The following is a 13126-nucleotide window of genomic DNA, read 5'->3' on the forward strand; positions in this document are numbered from 1 at the left end:
GACAGAGCAGGCACAGGGCTCCCCCCTGGGAATTTCCCCAGTGCGGGAGCTCCTAAACATGGGGCAGAGCCAGCTCTGCCAACAACAGCCCTAGGTGCAGGGGCTTTGCTGGGACAGGATGGGGGAGCGAGCCAGGAAGAGGAGATTGGTGTGGCAGTGGCTGAGTGGACCTGTGCCTTGATGATTCTGTGCCCATGCGCAGCTTCATAGGAGCCACTGAGGCAGGGATTCAATTTAAGGCAGCTCTTGGGGCTACCCCAGCCTGTACCAGGGATGCACTGGCCCTGACACCCCTGAATAGGGCAGACACATACTGTTGCCCCACGTTCCAGTGTGGGCACGTGAACGAATCTGCCACTGAGATTTTGACCCCAAGAGATTAAGGAACCAAAACAATAGGGGAAAGTGAACCAGAGAGCTCTGAAGATGGCAAGATGGGTGTGCTCAGGCAGGCAGTACACACCATTCTCCAGCACCAGGGAATAGATTAATTTTCTGATATTAACGACAATCAGTTCCATTTACTTCACATTTTGGGGCTCTAGGTATTCCAGCCAGGCTCTACTCTGTGCAGATGTAAATAGACAGCTAAAAGAGATGACGGGCCGGTAGATTTGCACTCAGGAATATGTCGTGCAGTACCTGGGTATTCAAGGAGCAACAACACTCATTGCTGGTCCAGTCAATGGCTTCCTCTGTGCAGCCAGCAACAGTGCCATGGCAAAGGATTCGGAAACCACCGGTCAGGCACCCATAGAACTGAGATACTGGCCCAAAAACTCAGCCACTCGGGTTCTTTTGCCTTTGACATTTTCCATCTTGCAGTACAAGTCAGGCCCTTCAAAGGTGGGGAAGTCCCTAATTCTCATTGAATTCAGGGGCGATGAGGCCCCTTAATACCTCTGAGGCTCTGGGCCTAGATGCTCTGAAAATCACACCCGGTGCTTGTCTGCATCTGCAGACACCTGAACACCTGTCCCAGCAAGTTTACAAATGGACCAGGCTGGACAGACGCTCTCCCATTGCACAGCTGAGGTCCAGAGAGACGCTGCGACTTGGCAAAGGTCACAGGGAGCCCCTGGCAGAGTCAGGAAGTGAACCTCACCCTCGAGGGTCTGTAACCACCAGACTATCCTCCTCATTAGCACAGCTGCCCTTTGCAACAAAAGATTTACTAGGCTAAAGAGGCTGCACTGTCCTCTCTGCATCCTTGACTCCTAGGCCCTGCCCAGCAGCAGGAGTGGGGTGGGCGAGCCCAGTTGCAGCTCTTGGCAGCTGTGGCTAACCACCCCTTTGGACCCTGCTTTCTGTCCTCCCATGCCAGCAGTCACAGTTTATCCCCTAGCCAGCCAAAGGCCCCCCTCAGATAGGCTAATTCATTCCCCATTCAAATTAAGTGAACAGCTTTTAAATTTAAACAGAATTAAAAAGCCAACTGGAACCTTAATGGGAACATTAGATTAGCTGAGCCGGGAGCAGAGTGCGGAGGAAAGTCAGTTGGAGTTATTGCTGAGTGATTTCCAAAGAGGCCCATGTGGAATAGAGCCAGAGCGGAGTGGCTGACCCCAGGAGGGGTAATCAATCTGACAGGCTATGCATGCTATGCAAAAAGCAATTACTGAGCCCATCTCCACCATTGGCACAGCTGAGCAGCTACCCAAGCCGCTGATTACGGCAAATTATTGCACCCACTGATGGCCATGACAGCTTCTGGGAAGCCAGGGCTGAAATTCTGGTGAAGGGCAGCTTGAAAAGGCTTGGAGAGCTTGGGGGCCCAGACCAGGGATGGGAGTGTAGTGTGCTCCCTAGAAGAGGGGCGAGCCTTCTGGGAAGCCAGCCTAAAAAAGGCATGATGGATGGAAGATATTTGTACAGTGCGTGGAAAATGTCTAGTACTATTAAAGTGCTAAATGGTATGGTCACCAATGATCTATATTACAAACATGCACAAATCCCAGATATGCGCTCCTGTGATACAATACAGAAGGCAAAGCTGTTAATACTCCACTGCCCAAGTACCCTCTACAGGAAAGCGACTGGAGGACCCAGTTTTCCACCCAGGTGCCTCTACTTTTCTAGATAGTGATCATTTATTTACGAGCCGGAGTCAAATGGAAACATTACCACCCACAGATCAGCCCTGCTCCCGGCCAACATGCCATTATTCCTCACTCCTCTTTATCTGCTCCCCCGTCTAGCAGCGTACGCCCCTATCTGTGGGCACATGGCCACTTACACAGTGCAAACACCACCTCAAATGTCAAACTTGCCTTTGAGGATCCATGCTCCAGCTTCATCTCTGCAACGCAGGGCTTGGCTGTCGGAGACTCAAACCACCAGGGTTTGCCTTTCGATGAGGAAACAAGCCTGGGAGCGAGACAGCGTGTCCTGCTGGAGGATGCAGTTGGGTGCCAACGGAGTCCAAACACACACCTCACCATCCCATTGATCTCTCTTTGTTCCACTCCCTCCCCCCAGCCTGCCTCTGCACAGCCCTGCAATTGCATACACACTCTGAAGTGGGGGGTGGGGGGGCGAAACAGCCTAATTTCCTGATGATTATGATGTTACCTAGCAACAACCAATCAGGGGCTGGGCTTTTCGCCAGCAGTATTTCATGCAAATAGTTTGGAGAAATTGCAGGGTCGTCCAGGCTGCTTAGCCTCCTCTCAGGGGACACATTAGATGCTCAGATAAGCTCTGGCAGGCACATGGAGGCATGGGGCCCATGCCTCCCAAAACAGCCTGCGCTCCCCCACACAAAGGCTTCCTAGCCAGGCCTGGCACAAGCCTGATCTGCATCACAGTACTGAGGCTGCTGGAGACCCCTTACATCACCCAGCCCTTTCCCCAGGACCAGTGCCCACCATGCCGCCTCAAGCATGCCCAAGCTAGCCACCCATGCAGGGGAATTCACTGCTCAAGGCTCCCTGGTGCTGCCACAGGCCCTCAACTGCCAGCGTGAGCAGGTCACACAGATGCCATCTCAGCGGAGCTCTACTCACCTCACCCCTTTCAGCGGCCTGGGCCCCGCTCGCCCCCTCTCAACGGCCTGCTTTGCAGACCCTGTTCGTTGTGATCAAGTTCTCCAGCAGGAAACAATGGGCTGGATTCTGCCCTCAGCACCTCCAGCATCTGAGGAACAACATAGCCTGTTCTATGTTTATACGCTGATCCTCTATGCGGGGGCATCCTTGCTCTAGAGTTGGCGCCTGTGTTTTGCCTTCTCTTCAGGCCAGTGTCCCCATCTGCTCAGACTGCCTGGCATGATGACAACGCAGCGTGCAAATCACTGTATGCACAGTATGCCTTCTGCACCGCAACGCCTCTTCCCCTGGGAGCTGGGTCAGGATCGTTATCCCAACTTTACAGGTCGGGGAACTGAGGCCCAAAGAGGTTTGGCAACTTCCTAGGACGCCCAGGACCAAACTGGGAATGGATCCCGCATTCCCAACTCCAAGCCCTGTGCTTTAACCTCAGGATCATCACTCACTAGAAGATACTGTCTCCCTTTGACACTGCAATACAGTGGCCCCGTCAGCCCCAGACTCCTCCACCAATGCCCATTGGACACGGAATACAGGGCACACATCCCATCCAGAGCCAGTAAGAAGAGTCTGCCCTCAGGGTTGCAAAAGCAATGGAGCCGAGTGTTCCTGGAGGGGTTATGGGGGGGACCAGGCTGGAGGAGAGAAGGAAGCAACACAATTGAAATATGAACCCAGTCCCATCTCCCCAGCATCTCCATTTATTCTGCATAATTGCTTCATTTCCACGGCCAGCATGGCTGTGAATGAATTTCATTACCCAGTGTCTGTGATCCCATATTGATCACCAGGCTCCATCGATTCCTATCTCACTAATTAGCATATAAATTAGCCATTTGAGGAAGGCATTAGGAACAATTGAATTTTCTTTTCAATCTGGTTTCAGGAGGGTAAATGAGAATGGATGTGTCCGGCAGCCCCAGTCTCTGGGCTCTCCCCATGGAGCTGCAGAGCTCAGGGATGGTCCGGGTCCCACTGTTTGTCATGGGACTAATTCTCTTATTGGTTACACCAGCACTTGGCTCAGCTGCCCTCTGCTCCGGCTCCTGCAAAGATCCAGCTCAGCATGAGCATGCTCAGAAGTTTGGCACAGGGTCACACAGCCATTCCCCTACAGAGGTAACATCTCACTGCAGTGATCAAACCTGTCATCTCTGGATCTTAAACCCAGAGCCTCTTCTGCCTTGAGCTAAAAAACCCAGCTCTGTCAGCTGAGGCTCAACAACCTCACTCTGTGGCTCCGCCACCACTAGAGGGGGACAGCATGCCACATGGAGTGGGTGTGGGATTATCTGACTATATTGAACCATCTCACTCGCATTGGTGTTGGTAGCTATCTACAGGGCTCGTTCCTTCTCTGCAGCCCCTCTCCACAGCGTGGCTGCTCTCCGCAGCTCTGCCACAGAGACAGCCTTAAGCAGTGCTGTCCCTGAATTGCCAAGGCTCTGCAGAGCTGGGGGGACCACGAAGAGACGGCTTGCCACAGCCCCGCCAAGGGACCTGGCCTAGGATAACAGGACATAGGGGGTGGGAGGGTCAGTTACATTGGCTGCTGTCCTTCATTTCTGCAGTGCTCAGAATGTTCTGCCCTTGGATTTTCAGACAAGAGATTTTCCCAAAAATTATAAACAAAATCCCAAACTACCAGCTGGTAAGAAAATAGATGGGGGAGAGGAGGCGTCAATGAAAATGTCACCTACATTTTTCTCTGCCTTTACGTTATTTTGTTTGCAGGAGTGTTTGTCAAAAGCTAGAAAAAAAACTCTTGTCAACACTTCAAATTTGGATTGAACAAATGAGGGGAAAATGTTGATAAAATCCCTTCCCCAGCCATTGCCCAACCAGCTCTAGCTGCCTCTCTGCAGATCAATTAATTGTGGCAAATTGCTGGCACTACTATGATGGGTTTTGCACTTTCTCTTCTTGGATTGGGGTTCAGGGCACCATTTCTTGCCCCTGAACTGGAGTATTAACTGCCCCACTAGTGTCCTAGAGAAGGGGAATGGAGAGGGAGGGACCCAGGCCCGCCATCTACTTTGGGTCCCAGCCCAGGGGCCCTAGGGATAGCAGTAAACCACGAGAACTAGCAGTTCCTTCCCCTGGGCTACTTCCCTCTCCTCCCCTTCAGCTTGTAGGGCTTCCTGCCCTCCCTCTGCACAAACCAGGTGTCCCTTTACCTAGGGTCTTGGTCTTTTTAGCCCACCACAACACTTCTCCAAACTCTCTTCCTTCATAGGATATCAGGTTGGAAGGGACCTCAGGAGGTCATCTAGTCCAACCCCCTGCTCAAAGCTGGACCAATCCCCAAATTTTGCCACGGATCCCTAAATGGGCCAGTCAAGGATTGAACTCACAACCCTGGGTTTAGCAGGCCAATGCTCAAACCACTGAGCTATCCTGCTTCCCTCCAAACCGTTCTCTACTCCAACACCAATCCACTCTGCTTCAACTCCTCCTCTTGTGTGATTGAAGCATGGGGGTTTTATCATGTGACTGGCTTCAGGTGCTTTAATTGGCTTCAGGTGCTTTAATTAATTTATAGTAAACTTTCTTCCCTCTACAGGGAATAAGGCTCCCTTCTAACACTCTCCTGCTGCCCTCTGGCCATGCTGTATCACATAATGCACACTGACCGGAGCGCGGCTGCCAGTTTGATGGGGAGGCCCGGCTAAACTTTTTCAGTGTTTCACTACCAGAATGGGAGTCTCCTTCTGCTCAGGAAGGAGGGAGATGCTGCAGGAGCCAGGATTCCCTTGGTCCTCTACCCCTCACTCAGCTGCTCTTATGGGATCTCTCATCCGTCCAGAAGCAGGACATTCCCAGAAGTCCAAAAAGCCTGTTGGGTGAGATCTCTTTCCCAGGCCTGCAGAGTTGAGCAGTCTGGAGAGGCTGCACTCAAACTTTAGCCATCCATGCCCCATCACCAGCAAACTATCACAAGTTAGACCCAGTGAGGAGCTGATTTGCATCCCAGGCCCATCTTGTTGCACCAATAGTATTATGTTCATGGCACACAGAGACACTAGATACAAACAGAACACATCCTTGCTGGAAGGTTGCAAGGTACCACGACTTTATTTCTTAAAATCCAGAACCTAAACACACAAGAACCTAAACCAGAGAGAGACAAAGCAGGCTGCTCCCTCAGCACAACTCACCTCACTTGCTCAAGATTGGCTCTTTGCAGACTGACTGCTGAAAACCCCAGATTGCATGCTTCCTTGCACATTTCCTAGCCTGCAAGCAGGACAAGAAAACTCCTCAAAACTTAAATGATAGGTTGTAATTGTAACCCAGTTTTCAATACACCACAGACAGCTTTGGAAATGTCTTTTCTGTGGGTGCAACGTAGGCCATTGAGACATCTAAGTACCTGGTTGCACACACAAACTCAGTCAAGTTGCCTGCATCTCCATAGCATCTGCAGGCCTCATGCGCTTTACCCGACAACTGCCCTAGGAGATAGGCAAGGGATTGTCCCCATTTTACAGACAGGGACCAAAGGCTCAGGGGAGATGAAGTGACTCACCCAAGGAGTCTGTGGTGGAGCTAACAATTGAACCCAAGGCCACGCCCAGCCCCCATCTCCACTAGACCATCCCCCTATCCTGCAAGCACATCCATGGGAGCGGTCTCGCTGACCTCGGTCTGAAAGTTGGCAGAACAGGGGCCCCAGACATGGTCCTACCCTGAACTGCCTCCACACCAAGGGAAGGCACCTTTCCAAAATCTGGCCCTAATGTAACCAGGAATCCCCATCACAGGTGGCAGAGTGCTGGGCATAACCAAACCAAGCCCACTGAGGAAACAGCCCCCACCGCCAGCCCTGGCAGCTTCCCCTAGGATGGCTCGCGGGTATTTAGGCACCTCTTTCCCCTTGATTCCAATGGAAGTTAGGAGCCAAAATGCCTGAGGATCAGGATCTGCCCTCCTGAAGGCTTTGTCTAGTCTCATTTGAAATGGTCCAAGCAACAGGGCTCTCCCTCTCCCGCAGGGAGATGACTCCCAGCCTAACACATCTCACTGCCTGGAAAGCCATCCTCAGGTTCAGCCTAGCTGCTGCTTTGCTCCATTCCGACCCATCGTTCTTTCAATAGGCGCCAACTCCATGGGTGCTCCAGCTCAGCACCCACCAGCCACAGCTGTTGGGTGACACCGCCAAACAGTTGATCAGAGCCACTGCTGTTTGGAGGCTCATGGAGAGGCTGGGGGGAGGGTGGAGAACAGAGAGCAGTGGCCGGGGGCCTCGGGAGGGGGTGTAGCGGGGGCAGGGCCTTGGGGCAGAGTGAGGGTGGAGCACCTCTCAGCGCCTATGGCTCCTTCTGCCATGCTCCCTCTCCCTCGCGGGTCTCTGCGCCCTGCTGCAGTATGCAGGGGTCAGGCTGATCACAGGTGGCTTGGGCAGCTCTGTCCAGGGGAGCTGGCCATTCTGCAGAAGCCCCTCCCCACTCCTGAGCTGGCCATCAGCCAGGATATCCTTGCTCTCTGCAGTAGCGAGAGGTGGGGGGGATGGGGGGGGAAGGAGTTGGGGGGTGGGGGGACGTGTTTCCTGCTTCTCTCCCAGGCCAGTGATGTGGCAGGGAGTCCCTGGCCAGTGGATTCCCGGCCTGCTCTAAGCAAGGGTGTTCAGGCACAGCTCAGCTTGCTCCTTCCTGGACACTTCCTTCCTGTAACTTTGTGGAGAGTTACACCCCATGTCCTGCAAGCCTTGGTTGTGGGATGGTAAATAGTCCTTCTGAGGCCTGGGTCACCGGGGAGGGGGGTTACTGGTCGCACAGGACATGAGTCTGCTGCCGCCCAAGCCAGGGAGTTTTCAGCTGGGGCAGCGCTTGCTGCGAGCTCTGCAGGTCCCCAGGGTGTCAGGACGCTGTTATGTCTGTAGCGGAGCCTCTGTGCTGTGAGGCCGATAGGGCAAGGGAGCGCCAGCCAGAGGCTGTTCCCCAAGGGCGCGGGGGCTGTGACTGGGACACCAATGGCTCCTCTGCCTGACGGTGCTCAGAGTGTCAGCTGGAGTTGTGCTTATCCCACTTGCGTCTTGGTGCCCAGTGACCTTGGCAGGTGCCTCTTTTCAGGGCGCTTTATTCACTGCCAGGCGAGCGCTCTTCTTACCGAAGGGAATGAGAGGGATCTGAGGGAGGAAATGATGCCATTTAAGGGCCACTTAATCAAGCTATGTGGCTCTCACCACGATCAGCCAGGGGCCCATCATGCGCCTGGCATTACAGAGAGAACTGCCCAGGGAGGCAGCATGCTCTGCTGGACTGGGAACCAGGAGACTGGCAATGGCTCTGCCATGGGCCTTGGCCAAGTCCCTTCCCTCATCTGTGCCTGTTTCCCCTCCCGCCCTCTGTCTATTTATGTACATTGTTAGCTCTGCAGGGCAGGGCCTGTCCCACCTGTGTTTGTACAGCACCGGGCACTGTGGGCCCCTGACCTTGGGTGGTATGTTAATACAAAGTGTGGCCCTTGCTCTGTGGTGCAGACAGGCAGGAGCAGCCTGAGCTCAGGGCTGGGAGCCTTGGGAGTTCTAATCCCAGCTCTCGTAGAGACTCATTCTGCAACCTCAGAGCCTATTGCTGCCGCTCTCTGCCTCAGTTTCCTGACATGTACAATGGGAATCACACCCACCTCGCAGAGGAGGGAGGGTTAACTAGTGGGCATCCAGCACTCTGAAGCCAGGAGTGCCCTGTAAGTGCTAGGCACTGTTGTCATCCCGGCATCAGGATGGCATTCTGCGTTCTCTCGCAGCATCTTGGCCCCAGGAGAGGAGGGACAAGGGGATGGATCACCCCCTTCCACAACCCCAGCTGCTTGAAGGGAGGGGCAGAGAAGTGGTAGACCTGCTCCATGGACCTCCGCAGCTCATGCCGTCTCCCTTGAGTGAGGCCTGTTGGCAAGAGCTCGTCTGAGCAGCACTCTGATCCCAAGATGGGGGCCTGGTCAGACCTAGGCCCCTTGGAGGGCAATCAGGGGTGAAAGTGAGCCAGTACAGGCTGGTACAGCGTACCGGTAAGAAGTGGCCGCCGGTACCAGCCTGTATGCAGCTGACGTTAATGTCGCTGCCCCTTTTGCTCTCCCCCCACCCCTGTCAGCAGCTCTGGTGGGGAGAGGGGGCGGGAGGGTGGTAAAAGGGGCCGTTGGCCTGGGGCCTGGTAATTTAAAAGGGCCTGGGGGTCCAGCCACTGCTGCTGCTACCGCCCTTCCACAGCAGCAGCCGGAGTCGCGGGCCCTTTTAAATTGCCACCGGAGCCCTGGGCAGCACGGGCCAGGCAGTGTGGATGGGCTGGCTGGGGGAGGCTGACCCCCAGCCCCACCCCTTCTGCCTGAGGCCCTGCCCCTTCTGGGGACCCAGAGCCTGGCCCCTGTACCATTAGCCGACAGGACTGCTCTATGTAGGCGTCACTCTTCAGGGCTGTCAGTTGTGCCCTGGACTTGGAGAAGTTCTGGGTCCTGGGGCCCTGCCCTCATCTGGGGGGCAGACCGTTCTCTGTTCAGACAAGAGGAGTAAAATGTAAACAGGCTGAGCCGTCTCTGCAGCACTCCTGGGCAGATCGAGGAAGAGCCAACTGCACTGGTGTGTGGGTCACCCTCCGGGCCCCGATCCTGGCCCCAGTTCACAGTCAGGAGCCCTAGAATAGGTTGCACATGCGTCTGAGAATGAATGGTTTCAGAGTAGCAGCCGTGTTAGTCTGAAGTACTCCTTTTCTTTTTGAGAAGGAATGGAAATCCCAGAGGTGCTACTGCTCTGGAGGGAATGGGAAAAGAACCAAACACCTTTCACCTTAGGGCCATGGCCAGGAACCAGACCTGGCGCAACCCACCCTTGACCCCATGCTCCTGCAGGAGCCTAGAGCCAGCCATCACCACCCCAGCATGGGCAGGACCAGCCCCAGAGACAGTGGAGCGCTTGGTTGGGAAATGGACTGACTCAGCTCTGCATGGGAACTGAAAGCTGCCCTTCCCTGAGGAGAGCAGGGCGTATCCCCCTCTTTGCTGCAGCTACCTGCTCGGGTGGTTGGGAATGCAGATCCCACCCCAGAGTGGAGTCTGAGAACTGAAAACCGGGGGTCACTGCATCCTCCCAGCGCAGGGGCTCTGTGCGCTGACTTAGCAACGCTGCCCAGCCATCGCCCTGCTAAAGTCATGCTCACTATTCATCCTGCCCCATCTCTGTACTGTCTGAGCAGGTCACTGGACTTATCCTGACAACCCGCCAGGCTGCTGGCGTAGGACTGGGCTATCATCTTTAGTGGGCAAAGGGGAAACTGAGGTCCAGAGAGGCTGAGTGATTTGCTCACAGTCACACAGGGAGTCTCTGCCAGAGCAGGGATTTGAACCTAGATTCTTAAGTCCTGGGCTTAAGTCCTTCCTACCCACTGGTAATTCTTCCTTGCAAAAGCCTCAGGCTGCTGCTCAGTTCCCAGGCTGTGTGGGGTGGGGGCACAGGGCCGGTAGGAGTGTTACTGACCAGCTGGGAGGAGCTGGGGGCCCACCGTGCTGTTGAGGATTATTAGCTCTGTCTGGTCATAGTCCCTGTGATGTCTGGTGCCGAGGCAAGGTCAAGGGCTGTGGAGAGAGACTCAGTGAAAGGGCCCCTATGCAGTGCCACTCTCCAGACGCCAGCGCCGAGCATGCTGCAAGCACTATGAGTCAGCCCGGATGGTACACAGCCTGTCCCCAGATGGTGGGGGGATGGCAGGTTGGGAGCAGCCAGGGCGGCTCCTCTGTAGCATGGTCTCCCTGTGGAGCTGCGGGGGTCTCTGGGGAGCTCAACCTCACCAGGGTGAAGTGGCCCAAAGGGGGTGGCTTTCACCTCGTCTCCTGTACCCAGGATGCCTGCCGTTCATTCACTCTCTGTGTCTTAGCCGGTCGTCCAGGAGGATTCCCCGTCCATTAATTTCCACCAGTGAGAGGCAAGATGCAAACTGTCTTCGAGAAGCAGCTAATTGGAGGGGGAGGCCGGGGAGGGGAGGCATCTGATTCACTAAGTGCTGCTGAACTCACTGCTTGGGAAAGCAAGGGCCATTAATAAAAGCCCAGGCAGGATTCGGCTGCAGTGGGGAAGGAGTCGAGAAGCTGCTTTTTAATATTGCAGGAGACTGATGGCCCAGGCAGGAGCTAATGACCAGGACACACTGAACAGCTCCACGGCAGGGAGGAATCACACATACAAGCAGCTCTGAGTTGGATTGATCAGGCCAAAGTGAGTGGGGCTGGGTCACATAAACAGATGGGCACATCAAATGCCATCCCAGCCCTGGGCCCCTCCACCCAGCTCCGTTGCCTCTCAATCTCGACCCATAGCCCCCAGCCATCCCAGCCTTGGGCCCCTCCACCCAGCTCCGATGCCCCTCAATCTCAACCCACAGCCTCCAGCCATCCCAGCCCTGGGCTCCCCCAGGCACACACCCACAACTCTGCTGCTGCCCTTCAATCCTGATATGCATCCATCCTGTGGGTCCAGCACTGGCCTCCTCACACATAAATAGCTTTACTGATGCCTGTGCCCCTCAGCCCTGATCTACAGCCCCCTTGTTCTTCCAGTCCTGGGTCATCCCCTCCCCACAGCTCCACAGATCCTCCTCAGCCCCAACCCACAGCCCCCCTGCTATTCCAGCCCTGAGCTCCCCTGCCCCTGTCAAGACAGCTCAGGTGCTGACCTCAGCTAACCCAGGCCCAAGTCTCACTTAAACAGACACTGCTAACCAAGCCATCGTGCTTTTATTCTAGTAGTGCTGTCCTTCCCTAACCCCGTCGATTGGAGGATCTCAAAGCACATTACAGACTTAGAACCCCTCTGGGAGGAAGGTAAATACAGTAGAACGTCAAAGATCCGAACACCAGAATTACGGACTGACCGGTCAACCAGATACAACGTGAAACTGGAAGTAACCAATCAGGCAGCAGTGGAGACAAAAAAAGAAAAAGAAGCAAATACTGTACTGTGCCCGTATTGCATCTGAAAGGTAGGCACGGCTGGGCTGCCTGTCCCCACCCCCACGCCATCCAGAAGGGAAGTTCCAAGGCAGCTGGCAGAGCAGGAGCAGCGCTGGGGTCTGCGCTGCTTTCACCCCTTTCTCCTGCCCTTGCTGGAAGGCGGGGAACTGTTTTCACCCCCCTCCCCCAGCCAGGAGGGGGACAAGCTTGCAGTCTGACCCAGGGAAAGAAGCTGCCTGCAAGAAAGCTGCCGGGCACTGAGGAGAGAGTCCAGCTGCTGCTGGAAACTGGCTTGTTGTGTCAGCTGCTGGAACTGGAGCCTGAACGGCACTTTGTTCACAGTTACAAACATTTCAGAGTTACAGACAATCTCCCCTCCCGAGGTGTCTGTAACTCAGAGGTTCTACTCTATTGTCATCCCCATTTCCCAGACAGAGAAACCGATGCATGGAGAAAGGAAGTGACTTGTGCAAGGTCACACAGGGAGCCAGCTGCAGAGCCGGAAATAAAGCCAGTTACATGCTTTATCTGCAAAGCTACCCCACCTCCTCCGTGTGCTGGAGCCAGAAGGACAGTGCCAATCATTGTCACTGCGGCCCTCGGTCTGGATTAGACCTCACATGTCCTGAGGCAAACAACAACCTCCCGCCCTTTGCCACACAGTGCCCTTGAGGAAGAGGGTCATGCAGGGCAGGTTATCCTACAATGCTGTCATCCCCCATGCGATGGCTCCTGAAACACACAGGGTTTGTCTACACTGCAATTAGACTTGGGCTCACAGGACTTGGGATAAGGGGCTGTAGAACTTCAGTGTAGATGTTTGGGCTCAGGCTGCAGCCTGAGCTCTGGGACTCTCTCAGCTCGCAGGGTTTTAGCACCCAGGGCCCAGCCCGAGCCTGGACATCTACACTGTAATTAAACAGCCCAGCGAGCCCAAGTCAGCTGGTGTGGGCCAGTTGTGGGTTTTTAATTGCGGTTTAGACATACCCCGAGCGGCTCCTTCCTGGGTGGCTTTGTCTGATTCCTATAGAAGGGCTCTGTGTGACTGGTCCAATAACAGATATAACCTCACCTGCCTTGTTTCTCCTGGCTGAGGAGGGTGACAATGAAGACTTGACTCAAGCTGTAACAGATCTTTGGGG

General features: G+C 54.7%; 1 protein-coding gene across 5 annotated transcripts in view; it reads right to left on the bottom strand.

The window, feature by feature from the left end:
* Positions 1 to 13126, bottom strand: part of PHC2 (polyhomeotic homolog 2) — a 141679-nt gene that overhangs the window by 100129 nt on the left and 28424 nt on the right. Inside the window, exon 1 of one of the 5 annotated variants that reach the window (XM_043500099.1) lies at positions 2271 to 2521. The exons of 3 other annotated variants lie outside the window; for them this stretch is intronic. The gene's annotated coding sequence lies outside the window, so the exon portion shown is untranslated. Of the gene's footprint in view, positions 1 to 2270; positions 2522 to 13126 lie in introns of those variants that run through there. One more of the 5 variants, XM_043500097.1, reaches the window with a different exon arrangement.

The sequence above is a fragment of the Dermochelys coriacea genome, chromosome 18 (genome assembly GCF_009764565.3).
Source record: "Dermochelys coriacea isolate rDerCor1 chromosome 18, rDerCor1.pri.v4, whole genome shotgun sequence".
NCBI classification, from domain to species: domain Eukaryota; kingdom Metazoa; phylum Chordata; order Testudines; family Dermochelyidae; genus Dermochelys; species Dermochelys coriacea.